The sequence below is a fragment of the Protopterus annectens genome, chromosome 11.part0 (assembly GCF_019279795.1).
Source record: "Protopterus annectens isolate FY-2018-M chromosome 11.part0, PAN1.0, whole genome shotgun sequence".
NCBI lineage: Eukaryota > Metazoa > Chordata > Ceratodontiformes > Protopteridae > Protopterus > Protopterus annectens.
The window spans coordinates 662,673,727-662,689,541 of NC_056745.1; positions in this window are offsets into that span (position 1 = coordinate 662,673,727).

Sequence of the window (15,815 nt, forward strand, 5' to 3'; positions counted from 1 at the left end):
TACAACTTCAATCAATTAATAACCATGCCCACTAAAAATCAATAAAACTTCAGAGAAACACTCAACATTAGACTGGATCCTTATAAACAAACCAGACAAAGTGACAAAAGTAGTCTTCCTGTCAGCATAAGTGATCACATACCAACATATGCCATTAGAATTCACCATATATAAGTATATTATCTGTAATCAAATACTAAATACAACCAATTTCAGCAAAGATATTTTCAATGAAATGCTAAAACAATATAATTGGAATGTATGTAGAACAATGCCACTAGATACTGCTGTAGAATACCTTAATAACATATTATGACAGACCTTAAATAATCTAGTGGCAGTTGTAATAAATGACTAAAGTCCATCTCTGCACTATGGCTAGCAAATGAAACAAAAAAAAAAAACTCATGATAAAAAGGAATAAAGCCTATAAAAATGGGCATAGAAATAGAACTCAAAATAGAAAATACCTTCCAGTAATATATACATCTTAGAAACCTTGCAAAACTCCATGTCAAACAGGACAAGCATACATACTATAAAAACCTACAACAAAAACACACAAAAAAAACTTTTTTGGTCATCATTAAATAAACTGCTCCACCCTGGCAAGACCACCACTCCTTCACCAAAAACATACAATACGACAAACTCTATCCCCACTCAGTTTATTTCTTACTTTATACAGTCAATATTATCTCTCTTAGACACTAATACATCTGCCACCCTCTCTCTACCCCTGTCCAACCAAAATCACCCACAGCGATTCAGTTATACTCCATCTCCCTTCTCACTCATAATGAAGTTTCTCCTTAAATTAAAAGCTATCCTCATAGTTGTAGACTAACTACCATCAGACTACCTAAAAATGGCTGCAGAAATCATACCCTTCCCTGCATCAATACTAATTAATAGGTCCATAGTAGAAAGCTACGTCCCATCACTGTGGAAAAAATCCCACATCATATCACTGCACAAAGATGATGCATCTACAGAGTTTAATAACTATAGACCAGTAGCGATTCATTCTTATGCAGCTGGTACAATACCTAACCTCAAATAACCTGCTCTCAGAAACACAATATAGCTTTAGGCCCCAGCACAGCATCACTACTGCTCTACTGCATTTTACCAATATAATAAACCAACGTAGAATTGATGGTCTGCTTGTTTTCACCATGTTCTTAGATAAACCAACGCAGAATTGATGGTCTGCTTGTTTTCACCATGTTCTTAGACTTGTCAAAGACATTTGATACTGTCTCACAACAGCAACTGCTCATTTAACTCTCCTCAACAGGACTTTCACAAAACTCCTTGTCATGGTTATTTAGTTACTTATCTGGAAGTCAACAAGCCATTAAATGGCAACAAACCTATTCATCCTTTCAACCAGTTACTACAGGTGTCCTTCAGGACTCTATGCTGGATCCTTAATATATTTATTAATAACCTCACACCTTCACTCACCATGCTAGTTTAGCTCAATATGCAGATAACTCAACATTAATATGTGCAGCCTCAGCAATAAATAAGCTCCAAGACATTACCCAAAAATCTTTCTCTTCTGCAGAAACCTGGCTCAAAGAATCAAACCTCCTACTCAATCTCAAGAAAACTAAGTTAATGCTTTTTATTGCATCAAAAAGGTTTCAAAATAAAAAGCAATCTTTTGCCATAAAGTCAGCAAATAATAGTATTATTGAAACTGTAACTCACAGTAAACTTCTATGTGTTACAATAGATGACAGAGCAACATATTCTGCACACCGTTAAATCTACAAACCAGAAACTAGACTCCCTTTATAGGATCAATGGAGTCCTTACATATACTGCAAGACAAACTCTACCCACTATCTTCTTATTCCCAACTCTGTTATACACCTCTCATATTCTAACAAACAATACTCATATAAAGAAACTGGCCTCCTGCTATGATAAAATAGCTAAATTTGCCACCAACCTCCTCATAGGACCCACAATTATCATAGCTTAAGGCAATTAAACTGGCTTAAACTGCACAACTACCTAACATATTCACAACTAACTGTAACACAAACTCATTCATCAAGCAGAAAAATAGCCTACATCACAAAAGTTATTACTGCCCTACTGTCCAGCAAGTTAACTCCATTATAGTAACATCAAATAAGTCATATAATGTTGCGGGAGACTAGCTCTACTCCTAATACATTGCTAAACTCTGGAATAGTATCCACACACAAATAAAACTGTCTGACAAACTCAGTAGTTTTAAACCACTGCTTAAACAACATCTTAACCAATCGTGATCCTGCACATGCTCATCACCAGGTTAAGACTTAGTATTCACCACATGATACTGTCCAAATATTCTCAACCTCTCACTGAAATGACAACATTTTTATACACAACTGCTGCCTGCTGCCTGTACAATCCACTAAGTTGCGCATGGGCTTTCTTTGTAGTAACCGCTACCTCTGTAAAATCTTAGTATGTATAAATGTAACTACTGTATGTGTGTAAATGTAAATAGAAATGTAACTTGTGTCTTGTTTGTGTCTTTCGGCTTTTTCCAGTTAGGGTTTGCCACAGAGGAACTCCGGTCTGCTAATGATTGGCAGTAGATTTTTACGTGCCGAGTTGCCAGCCCTGATGCACAACCTTCAATGAAGGTACGCCCATTCACGCATGTCTCCACACAGAAGATGCTCTAGCTGAGAATCGAACAGGACAACATCTTACTGTGAGGCGACAATGCTACCGCAGCACCACCACTGCAGAACATTAAATAGAAATGTAACTACTCTGTTTAAATGGAACTTAGTATAATGCAATGTAAACAAATAGAGCTTTTCTCCTCAGGCCTCAACTGAAAATAGATATTAACAAGTTGGACTGTCCTGGTAAATAAAGACAAATAAATAAATGTAGGTTTAGCTTTCTTGAACGAGTCTGAACTTCTGCTTGTACAATCCATTAAGTTGCACATGGGCTTCCTCTTTAGTAACTCCTACCTGTGTAAAATCTTAGAATATATAGATATAAATAGAAATATAACTACTCTGCATTTAACTAGAACTATGTCTAATGCAATGTAAACAAATGTAGCTTTTCTCCTCAGGCCTCCACTGAAAATAGATATTACCCAGTTGGCCTTTCCCGGTAAACAAAAACAAACAAACAAATAAATAAATACAGGTTTAGCTTTCTTGAACTAGTCTGATGTTACACCATGCTTCACTAATTTAGCAAATGGTTTTCCAGTGGAAGGGAGGGAATTAATGAAATGAAATAGATTGCTATTTACTTGGTGCACCCCGCAAGTCTGCAATGCAAACTACTATGTCATCATGCCTTCACCCATTGTTTCCCTTCAAATTTTGGAATGTATCAGAATTGAATTCTCTTTTTTTTTTTTACCTCAGATTCAAAACTCTGTGGAAGCCCGACACAGATGCATATGGTGTTTACTCATACACTGTATATCGTAACTAACATCAGTTGTAAACGTCCGCGTCCAAGAGCAAAACAGAATGGAGGAATTGTGCATTCATTTGAATACTGAATGTCTGCCTTCCCCTAAGATGTAAAAACTGCTTGTTAGGCATGAGCGGTTTGCTTAGGCTCTGGAAAATGGCAGCATTGTGTGTAGGAATTTCTGAGGCCTCTAGCCGTACTACTGTGAATGTGATACCTGCAGTCTGCTTTGCTGGTCCCTACACCGGTACTTTACTAATTCTTTTGTTTGTGCACACCTACTGACAAGTTTCACACAGGGACAGAGTTTGAATCTGAGAACTAGAATGGATTATATGTTCACTCCCCACAACCTCTTGTTCTGTGTGCTGACACATTAGACACATTTTAAATTAGTTAATATGCACTACCACCAACTCTGGATGACTATTCCCTTTACACTGCACATGGTGTTTATCACCAGTGGCTTCAAGTTTAACTGTATATTCAATGTTCTGATGTTTGGCATTCTCAGGATTTGTCCTTTTCAGTTTTTGACATTCTGGGCTCACTGTTTCTCTTTTCAATGTTGTGATATTTTGATGTTATTATAGGGATCCATATATACATAAACCAACTCCAAGTTTGACAACAGTGGGGAAAAATACACCCTCAAAGATTACATTTTTTCATTATGTATTTTATACCAAATGTCATTCGACAGAAATGCCTTCACTGTCTCAACTGTATCCCATTAAACTCTATTTTATTCACAAGGTATTTACATATTAATTATTTCAATTGCTTGAGTTTTCAAATTAGCTATCCATTAATTTAGTTTATTCATGATAAGGTACGTTCTACCTGTAGACTTGCAATTCTTTTTATAGATAATAAGTATGTAAGTATTTGAACTCATAGGGAAATATCTGGAAAAAGTGAGGCAAGGTTGTAAAGCTCATATACTATGAGTACTATGCCATTATCAAATGAGTACTAGTAATGAATAATTCCTTTGCTTTGTTCCAGGGATTTTAGTTTACTGTACTACAGTGATAGCAAACTATTTCCCAGTTTTAACATCTGGAGGACGAAGAAAGGAACTGATTGTATTTAAGATGCTAGTCTTAACCTACCTGTTAAAAAGTGATCTGTAATGCCTACTTATTTTATCACTTGCTGCAGATAGAACAAAAGGCTATATGAGATGTTCAGTGGTGCAACAATGTATGGACATAACAGTTGTTATTATGGAGGAAGATCAAGTGCAGCACAAAATGTGAACAAGAGGACCATGAGGAAAACAGGACAAGTGCAACTAAGAGAAGCACCAACGTTCAAGTATGTTTGTAAGGAGGTTCAGGACACCAGAACAATCATGACCAGGAGTAGCAGAAGATGGACATAACTGGTCATGCTGAGGAGGATCACCAAAAAATGGGTAAATTCCCAACTATTTCTAGATCCATTCCAACTCAGATAGAATTGTTCTTCACACAAAGTCCATAACCTTACTACTGTCCCTCCATCTTTAATAATATTCTTTTCAACTGGTGCATCAAAATGCCCAACCAACCCTCTCCCATTTTCTAAATCCTCAGAACCAGATGCTTTTATAAAATTCATACCTTTAACTCCAGAATCAAAAACTGATTGGACTCTGATATATTAACATATCAATGTGCATCAGTGAACTTTACCTGTTTATGTTTTTAAGTCTAATTTTAGACTTTTATAGTAAATACATTCCGCCTACAGCCAGGTTAGAAAAAGTTGAAAGAGAAGCATAGATGACCCTTGAACTTCTCCACCTTCACAGAAGAAGTGATACTGTCTGGTTTCCTGAAAATATCCCATTTAATGGTACAACATTCAGCTATGTATGCCTGAGAGATTAAGACATAAAGCCCATAAATTATAAGGCTACTTTCTTCAGGTACAAACAATTAAGACTGCTATCCAGTCTACAAAAGCTTTAAAGGAATGTGGACAAAGTCCTAGGTATGACAGTATGCTCCAGAACCTCCTCCTCCACTTCTAACTTCTTTCTTCTTAAGGATTTCAAGATGGAATTTTTAAACATGTTATATATCCCTTTCCTGTATCATCTTTATCTACTTATTTCACTGCCACTTTAATCAACTCACTCTTCCTCCCTTTTACTTCCAAAAAATCTCTATAACTTGACTGTGAACTGCTGGACAGCTTACCCAATCGTGGTAAACCTGTTTTTTATACAGTTTTCCCTATTTTCTCAGATTATGTAAATATTCTATAAATAAAATCCTCTGTTTTATTTCAACTAGTCTTGGTGGTGAACTATAGTTCCTTTCCCCTGGAAATCAATTTTAGTCTTTCGACTGCTCAAATTCTTCATCCTTAGTCAATATCAAAATCTCTGTTCTTACCTCTCCCGCCAAGATTTTAGTCAAAACCTTGTTTCAGAACAAGCCGCTGACTACTTCAACAAGCAGAACATCTTCTCAAGATATCAGTATCGTTTTACCCTGAAGTGGAGAACATCAAACACTTTCTTTACACAGAGTGACTATTCTCAAAGAATGGACTCGCTAAAAAGCCTGTAATATTTCTATTTTAGAATGTCTTTAATGCTGCTTTACCTTTCCTTAATCTTGTTTTTTATAACTTAGAAAAATGCTCTGTTTGTAAATAAACCAGAATATTAACCAAAACTAATTATCTATGTTTTTGATGTAGATAATCCTTGGCTTGGCAGGATTAAGCTTTAACCTTCAAATACTAACGAATATCATATCAGTATTCTCCTTCTCTAATGCAACAGAATAAAACATAGACAAAAAGCTATGATTTTCCACAATTGACCATGAATAAATAATATTGCATAGTATGGCTCTTTCTTTTGTTTAATTTCTTTTAATCCCATGCACTACCTCTTTTATCATAAATAGCCTTTCTCTACTCTCTTTTTCTTAATACCACATATTCTTTCTGTCATTACTTTTTCTACAACTTTATTAAACCTTTCCTGCACAATAACCATAATAATGTTATAATCAACATTATACAATGTAATTTTTCTCCAATTCTTTATTAACCTTTTGTCATTTCATCTTTTTAACCATATCAGCTTTACTACACATGTAATCATTTCATCCTTTACCATATCCCTTTTCAACTATTCATTTGGTACCCATAGGAAATACCCTTTTCTCTGTCTAACATATTTTTATAAAATGTATTATCTAAAACAACTTCTTCCAATACAAACTAATGTTCCTTTTTTAATAACTTTTTGTAATTCTTCTAAATGTAGTTCTGCTTTCAAAAGCTTCCTGACAGTACTATTATAATGTGCCAAACACGCTGTTCTGTTTCACATCTTGTTTAAACATCTTACATAAATATCTTTGCATATTTTCCATAATTGCTTTCTGGTTGTTTTATCTCATCTATTTATTCTTGCACTTTTGTTAATTCATACTCACTCCCACTTCCCTGCCTAGCCAAGAAAAGCTTCACCTCTTCTTCCCCACTAATAAATTATTTTGCCTTTTTAGCTTATTCATTTTTAACTTATCCATTTCTAAGATATCTTTTTCTGTAGGAATAACACTTATCTCCTTGTCATAAATTGTACTGTATACATGTTTATTATATATATCTGTCATTCTTTTTCAAAAGCCTAATAAATAGTTTTGTATTTCTTTTTATACAACAGCCATCATTTCATTCAGTTACCATTAAACAGTTGCATATTTGTATGCATATAATTGCATCCTTCTGTAGTTCATAATATGTAAACTTGCACAAAGTCTGTTAATGTCTTTATTTATTTGCCTTGTCTAATTATATTTTCTCCAAATACTGATCAAATTGCAACATGATCTGAGAACCCATTTATTATAGATCCTTCAAATAATTCATTTAAAGAATTTGAATAAACCACAAAATTAATTTTCTGTCTTATTTCTCTTCTTAATTCTCATGATTTTCCTCACAGTGCCATATTTTCCTTTTTTCCTGATCCTTTCTCTTATGACATAGTTAAAGTCACCTAGTGATATTATATGTATGCCTATACCTAAAAACTTTCTGCCTAAATAAATCCTCCCTATCCTTAACATTTGTACATGCATACTCTCCCATTTACTGCAAAATACTTCCCTTAATATCACAATCTACACTAATCATTTTCTTGGAATCACAACTATTATGTCTCGTATGTTACATACCAATATCCCTGATAATGTAACAATCCTGGAACACAAATCTTTTCCTAAGCTCCATGCCATATTCCCTAAGAAATGAGTTTTGAATTGTTCTCTATCGACACAAATAACCTCTCTTTTATCTTATAAGCATATATCACCAAAATTTACATTCTTATACCATTTTAATACTGTATGTCTTCTTTATCTATTCTTAATGCTATTTACAATGACTGATAACTGTGAAACATTATCTGTTTTCCTTTTAATGCCAGTCTAACTTTTTTAGAAATTTCCTTATTTCCCTGTCTGTCTCCTTCCCCAGTGCACATGCCTTTTACCACTTCTTCCTTTATTATTAATATATTTTAAGTTATAAAACATTCAATTTCATTGTTCTTTTTCTGATTAACCCCACTTTCTCCCTCTTTTGTTCAATTGTCCTCATTTACAGATTTCCCCAGATTCTCCCTTACCTAGTCCCTGTGTTAAATAGTCTTGTTAAATATGTTCTAAACTTTATCTTGTTTGTGTATCAACTATATTTCCTTCCTTGTCTTGAAAACTAACCTCACATTTAAACCACAATTGACACCCTAACTTACAATATTTACAAAAAAGCTAACAGTTTTTTGCAGCATGTCCTATTAGTTCACATTATGTCTTCTTCTTCTTTCGGCTTTTCCCAGTTAGGGGTTGCCACAGTGGATCACCGTCCGCTCATGATTAGCAGTGGAGTTTTACATTGTTGAGTTGCCAGCCCGGCGCCCAACCTTCCACAGAAGGCACACACATGCACACACTCACACCTAGGGCCAATTTAGTGTGTCCAATCCACCTACTGCATGTCTTTGCGATGTGGGAGGAAACCGGAGCCCCCAGAGGAAATGCACGTGACCACAGGGAGGACATGCAGACTCGGCACAGAAGGCACCCCAGCCAAGGATCAAAACGGAGAACTTCTTGCTGTGAGGCAGCAACGCTAACCGCTGCACCACCGTAGCCACCCATTTCACATTATGTATACCTCCTTTTCAAGCATTCATTAAGTAAATTATTATCAACTCCACGGAAGCAGTGCATTTAATTTGCCCTATGTAAGGAACTGTACCACTTACTCTTTTAACATATTTCTACATGAAATATGCTTTAAATATTATTTTCTTCTTTTAAGGTAACCAAAATATCCCACACCCTATTCTAAATATATCACTTTTGAAACATAATGTACTTCTTTAAAAACAGTAACAAATAGTCTTTAATATTTTTTTTATTTTGGTAATACATCTGTTCTGAACTGAACAGTGAATTTCTTTCTGGGTAATAGTAAACAACAAATAAAAGTCTACCAAAGACAGATTTGAGGTAAATATGGGCTCTCAGGAGGTTATTGTTCTGATGTAGTTGGTGCTCATCAGACCTATCACTAAGTACTATTGCCCCTCTGACATTTACCTAACCAGGCACATCCAAATACTGAAACATTTACAGTGGTTCCTCGTTAAGAGGATACAAGGGGTAAATAGTATGTCCTATGCAGACTCCCTCAAAGCAGATGTTGGAAGATCTATGCCTGGCATACATGGCATCTTTTTATCCTACTCTGATGGACCTCCTTCATTTCTGCAAAACAAGCAGCACCAGCATTATCCATTTTAAATATGTAAGGCTTTCCTGTGATGTACTTTATTCATTTATTTATTTATTTTTATTTTACTTTTGTTTAAGTAGAGCTAGGGAGATCCCATTTTCAGTGGAGGCCCGGGGAGAAAAGCTGCACATAGTACTAAGTAGATAAATAAGATATAGGCATAATGAAATGTTTGCATAAAACAGGACCTGCTAGATAAACAATGTATGTATCCCAGAGACTACTCCCTCCCTGCAACAGGCTCCCTATCCATGTGAAGCAGAGTTCCTCTATAACTCACTTCATGTGTAACTTGCTCAACTGGATGGGCAAAAGAAAATTCACCACTGGTTTAGCACCTTTGTCTCTAATGGAATTAGATAACCTGTAAATGGTTTATCTCCCAAGCCCCTTCTTACACTATCAAGGGAATTATAACTTGTCAGAGATTTGGGATGTCATGGTTAGGCTTAGAAACATCCAAAAGTTGTTAGCCCAGTACACACCTATGAAGCAGAAAACACATATACTTTTTAGGGACAGTTGTACTTTTTAGAGTCAACAATGTTTATACTTTTCATTAGTTCAAATGATTCAAAGTTAAACTTTCCAAACTGCTCATTTTCTAAATGAATAAATGATAAATATGCGGTGTTAAAACAGTACGCTCAATATGTTTGTTCCAGATTACAAAAAATCGTCCTTACTATAGTCCTTTTTAGCTATTAATTTTTACAGCTGGCTGCCTTATCTCCACAAGCCACTTCTGCTCTCTCTTTACCAGAGTCATAGGTGCTGCGGTTTCAAACATCTATCCCTTTCCTTTCTCCTAAGCCTTTCTTGTCTGTGCTCACTGTGAAACAGTGTTTACATTACATCTAATATCAAAAATGTCACCGTCATCATTGTTCTTCTCTCTCAATGTCAGTTGTACTAAAATACTCCTCTGCTGCTTATTGCAGGACATCACTTAAACATCTGATGGTTCTCGCCTTCATTAAGTTATGTAACTGCTGCATACTTAAAAAATCTTCCAAAAAGTCATCTGCATTTTTAACAGTCTCTACATCAGAATCAGTTTTCTGAATTATGTTTGTTTCTACATACAGAGTACTCATATCTGCCATACAAACAGCTGCATTTTTTCCCCTGGCTTAGAGTTTATCCCCTCTTTAATGGTCCACTCTCTTCCAGTTGTCCTTCAGCTCTAAATACAGATAAAGAGTATGGATTTTAATTGATATTATTGCAATAAATTTCAACAATTACATGACATCAATTTCAATGGGGTCTATATTAAAAGACCAAAAAGGTGTTTCAGCGAACACCTCTTGGTCAACACGTAATGAGCGAGCGCACTAAAGCACAAATGCTCAAAACAGCAATTTCTTTCCCTGGGAAAGAAATCGCTTGGCCATTCCCATGTGTTTGCCCCTTTCCTCACTGTAGTGCAATCTTGGAGTTGGTATATTTAGTTGGGGGGGTGGGAGGCACAGCCCCTCACATTGGGGGGGGTGGGGGGGCAAAGCCCCTGACGTTGTTATGTTTTAAAGTGTGTGTGTGTTTGTGCTAGCGGTTTCTTTCGTTTCATTCGCGCTTTAGTGCGTTTGCTCATTACGTGTCGACCAAGAGGTGTTCACTGAAACACCACTTCAGTCTTTTAATATAGACCCTTTCAATGGCAGACAAGAATGTATAAAGAATTTCCAAATACATTTCATGTCCCATATTTTGCTATATAATACCTTAGCACAGTTGACACACTAAATTATCCAAAATATATACTTCCATGTAAGTGTTTCTCATCAATTAAACTGCTTAGCAGTTCTGATGCACTAACAAACTCAAATGCTGTTCAGATTTTTTACAGGTATTCCAAAATTCCTTAAATCTATTACATTCAATTAAAACATGATCAATATTTCCAATAGTCCACAAAAACATACTTTTCATTTATAAAATGCCGAGCTGAGCCTGAAATTGGTCAATATTGATCAATACACTACCCCGGTACACAAATAAATAAATACAATTTTAAATAAATGATTTTAAGTAATAATGATAGTTTAACAGGTATTTTTTATGTCTTAAATGCCAAAAAAATCTGCATAAATTTCTATTTGCCACATAGACTCAGTTTTATGTGTTACCTTATGAAAAGCTGTCTATTTAATGATTCCCATGTAGTTTCAAAAAAAAGTCTTCGTTACTACATCAGTCCCATCAGAGGATTCTGTAGTAACCATTTGTACATATACTGTCTACTGTTTCATTTTTTTAAAGAAAAACTCATTTCTATTTTTGTAGACCAACAAAGATTTATCTAATTATTTTGTTTTCTTATTTAAAACAATTGTCCATAATATGAAGCCAACCTTCAATAATGTATATAAAAATGTCACATAAAAACGTAGAACTAGATGCAAATATCCGATCCACATCCTACTTAGGCCCATTTAAAACTCCTGTTTTAACAGGGTTTAATCTGTTTCCACATGTACCTGAAAAGAAAATATCGATATGTTTTTTTTCTGGAGGAAACCAAACCTGAGCTTTATAATTTCCTGATAAAAATGTAAATCGTTTCACTAACTGTATATTTTTGTCATAACTCATTGAATATATTTTCCATTTTTGAACTTCGCTGATTATATTCCCGTAACTTCTTTACAAAAACTTTTGTCTTCCTTTCTAAAACTATTGTAATGACTTTTGATGCTGTCCAAACTCCATCAATGTACCTCTTCTCAAATGTCATTTATCATAATCAACATCTTTTTCCCATTTTCTACATGGGTTCAGGCTACCATACCTACTGCTACCACCACTCTCCTAACTTATTTGACAGTCATGCCTGACTGTTGCAAGTCTTATTTCATACAATCTACTCCCACATGGAGTGTCTCTGTGTATCCATGCACTGTTCGTACTTTTGTCATTGGGTCCTTGCACATAGCCTGCACAAATTCTGCCAGTGTTTCCAGGACTTTACACTACTGCAGGACTGCCTAAATCAGCTTTCTGGAGACCTTTTCAAATGCTTTTTCCTCATCTCTAGCAGATTCTCCACCATGTGTCTCTCAGCAAACATTGAGTTTATTGTGCTGCATCCTGATCTAAATCCAAATTATTCATTTCCCATCATATTTTCTATTTATCTGTGTATTCCTTTACCAATCACCCTCACCAGTACTTGCATATAATATGACAGAAATTTGGTACGTCTGTAATGCCCACAGTTGTGAATTTGTAATTTGTTCTTGTATACTGGCACTAGAATGCTTAGTGTCCAGTCATCTGCAATATGATTTTCTCTGCATGCTGTTATGAGTATCCTCAGAAGCCTAACTCACTCAACATCTTGATTTTAACTGTTGTGACCTCACCTAAACCTCCTGCTTTCCTTGATTTCATTGTCCTTTGTGTTGTTCTTACTTTATTTAGGATGGGCTGTTTTTCCTCTTTTACCATAGGCTTTATATATATATATATATATATATCTGTGTGTGTGTGTGTGTGTGTGTGTGTGTGTGTGTGTGTGTGTGTGTGTGTGTGTGTGTGTGTGTGTGTGTGTGTGTGTGTGTGTGGCAGTGCAGCTTTTTTGAGGCTTTTCATTTAGATACCACTGGAAATGCTCATTCAATCTGTCTTTGATGTTCTGTGGATTAGTCAGAGGGTCTTTGCTGGCATTGCTTATGAATGGTGTCTGAAGACTATCTTCTTTATCTTTCTGTCTCTATCTTCCAACCTGATGTAGTTTCTTTATGCTGAGTCACATTCTAGAAGCTATTAAGAGTACCACTGATGCCTTCTTCTTTGCTATTGTGACTGTTCTACTGGACTCTTTGTTAGTCAACCAGTATTCCTTTTCATCCTGGTCCATTTTTTCTGTCTCCCACTTTTTCCCTACAGTCCTTTCTTTTGATAACTTCCTGGACTTCTATATTATTCAATTAACTATCCTTGAGTATCTTATTTCCATGTCTCACTTTGCAGCATATGAGTTCTATAGTCTTCAAACATGCTGTTTTTGACATGTTATCACTCTTCTTCAGTTATTTCCTCATCTTCCTTAGGTACTAGACCTCTAAACATTTCTGTTGACCTTTGAGTCTTCTATGACTACTGCTTGCAGCTTATCAAAGCCACCAGTGGTTTATGCTGTGGGCTGACTGTTTCACTGAGGATGACTTTGCAATCACTGATTCTTCCCCAGTGGACAGTCTACACTAAGAGGTAGTCTACCTGAATTGCATGTTGGCCACTCTTGTGTGTGCCCTGGTCAAATGCTATTTATATTCCATTAATATTTTTTTCATTAAAGAAAACCACATTCTACCCAAGATGTGTAAGCATAGTTTAAATCTGCATGGTCTGTCCAAGCTCTGTCCATGCAAGGTTTCATTTGATTTTGTATAGAGATGGTTTCATATAACTTACATAAACAAGTATTCTGAAAAGGTGATGCTTTTGACTTTTCCATCTCCAGATATGTTTACAAAGCCATATGATCTGAAAAACAATTCCCTATAATCTGACTGTCTTCCTCACATAATTTGCTACTTGAAAAAATAAAATATTTTCATGTGGAACAATTATTCCTTTTACAGGTCTAACCATGTAGGCCTCTAGAACTTAAAACTGTTATTTAAGTAAATATTTGTATTCTCTTGCATTAACATATTAAAGACTTGACATTTTCTTCTTTTTCTGTCCAGAAAGTGGAATTAAAGTCTCTATCCCAGATATGAATTCCACTAAACTTCAACTGTGGTTATTTAGACGAACGTATATATAAATAGTTTTTATTTTCCATCTATCCTTGAAAAGTAACATGCAACAGTAAAAAAAATTGGCTCTTTGTAAGAGCTTATTTTTTTTCTGCCACTATGCCAAAACAGAGATAATCCTATAATAAAAAATATCACAGCATAATGTTCTTTATCCATTAGGCTATGCCCCATTTTCTAACAGGATTAATTCAACTATTCACATTATGTTTTAAATGTTTCATAGTTAGTGCCTTTATCTCTATTTAAACCCTTTTGGTATCCCCACTTTTCTAAATATCACGGACAGTGCTGTTCTCCTCAGAATGCATACCTGTATATGGTTCTGACATAGATTTTATAACAGAGTTCTAAACATGAACCCCTTCACCTCAGGTTGAGTAGTGCCACTCTAAGAAAAATCTTCCTTCAAATGGTCAAAATAATTTACATTTATATTTACTTTTTCCACAATACCAGAACTGTTCAGTGTCACCACATCTTGTACATTTTTCCACAATGAATACTGTCACTACCATATTGCCCACAATGAGAATAAAGCAGGACAGCTGCATCTAAAATGTCCCAGCTTCCCAAAAATAAAGCAATGTTTACATTGGCCAGTATATAGACCAACACATCTATTGTTTTCCATATAAACTTGACTGTTAACATATTTTAAATGTCCTTTAAATATTAATAAATCCCACCCACTCCACAATCCCATTACATCCTTAATTTTCCACATAGGTTTCACATCACAGTGCTAATTTAGTTCCTTTCTCAAATGTTCCTCCTACATAAAGAGTCTCTTGACAACATTTGCATTTTTCTTCTCTTATTTATTGGTAAATCATAAATCTGAAAATGTGAAAAAATTGTTTTTCAAGCTCGGCTAATATGTTTCTGGAGAGCAGATACAGTTTCAAAGTTTAAGCCATAAACAGATTTCCCAGTAAAATGAGATATATTAATTCCAAACAAGCAATAACTTCTCTCCAGAATGGATAGCTATCCATACAGCCCCATCTGCAGAAAAAAAAAGTAAGACTCTATTTTGTTCTAAACTGTCAGTAACTTGCTCAGACTGCATATCAGAGTATCTGCTCTACGTCACTTAAGCAAAAATGATCTACTTTCTGTGTCTCTTGGCATTATCACTTCCTATTGCTGACAATTGGCACTGCCAACATTTGTACTGTTCCCAATATTACTGAGCACAGAAACACAGGATGGGGGGCATGGCCAAGACGGCAAACAGTAAACAGCACAAGAGTTCCTCTACTTCTCCTATACATTTTTAACAGGATTTAATTTTTAATGTCACTAAAACAAACTTCTAAAAAGGTGAAATAAATAATCTGAAACTATTGGGGGCTGTCTGGTAAAAAAGTCTGCTCTACATCAGCTTGGAAACATCAAATGAAAATGAGTCAGTCTAAGGCAACACTTCATAAAGTCACTGTGAAGGCGGAGCTATATTCTATCATCAATAGTATTCAGCACTTATTGTTAAAATTGGGTAAACTAGACTCTAAGATAGACACAATCAAAGAACACTGTAAAAAGCAAATAGAATTAATAAATGAAGTAGTTAAACAGCAAAAACTTCTGATATCTACCACTCACTCACTGATTTAGATGGTAGACTGACTGAAGGAGAAAGTAACACTGAATTCATTTTAAAACAAAACAAGTTCCTGGAGAAGATACATGATCTTGCAAACAGGGTAAAAAGGAACAATATTGGGATATATGGAGTACATGAGAAGCAAGAGGGAGAAAATA